Consider the following 506-nt stretch of genomic DNA (forward strand, 5'->3'; position numbering starts at 1 on the left):
GCACAGCCACACCTGGGGCACACCACACCTGGGGTACACCACACCCGGTGCACAGCCACACCTGGGGCACAGCCACACCTGGGGCACACCATACCTGGTGCACACCCACACCTGGTGCACACCCAAACCTGGAGCACACCCACACCCAGGGCACACCCACATCTGGGGCACACCCACACCTGGAGCACACGCACACCCGGGGCACACACATATGTGGGGCACAGCCACACCCAGAACAGTCACACCCAGGGCACACCCACATCTGGGGCACAGTCACACCCGGGGCACACCCACATGTGGGGCACAGCCACACCCGGAACACAGCCACACCTGGGGCACACAGTCACACCAGGGGTACACCCACACCTGGAACACACCCACACCCGGGGCACACCCACACTCGGGGCACAGCCACATCTGGGGCACACACACACCTGGGGCACAGCCACATCTGGTGCACAGCCACACCTGGGGCACACACACACCTGGAGCACACACACACCTGG

The 506-nt window shown here is 65.2% G+C and overlaps 1 protein-coding gene across 1 annotated transcript in view; it reads right to left on the reverse strand.

The window, feature by feature from the left end:
* The window catches only part of AKT1 (v-akt murine thymoma viral oncogene homolog 1), an 11,792-nt gene that overhangs the window by 3,473 nt on the left and 7,813 nt on the right, over positions 1-506 (reverse strand). The gene's annotated exons all lie outside the window — the stretch shown is intronic.

Source organism: Mandrillus leucophaeus, unplaced genomic scaffold (genome assembly GCF_000951045.1).
Source record: "Mandrillus leucophaeus isolate KB7577 unplaced genomic scaffold, Mleu.le_1.0 Scaffold244, whole genome shotgun sequence".
NCBI classification, from domain to species: domain Eukaryota; kingdom Metazoa; phylum Chordata; class Mammalia; order Primates; family Cercopithecidae; genus Mandrillus; species Mandrillus leucophaeus.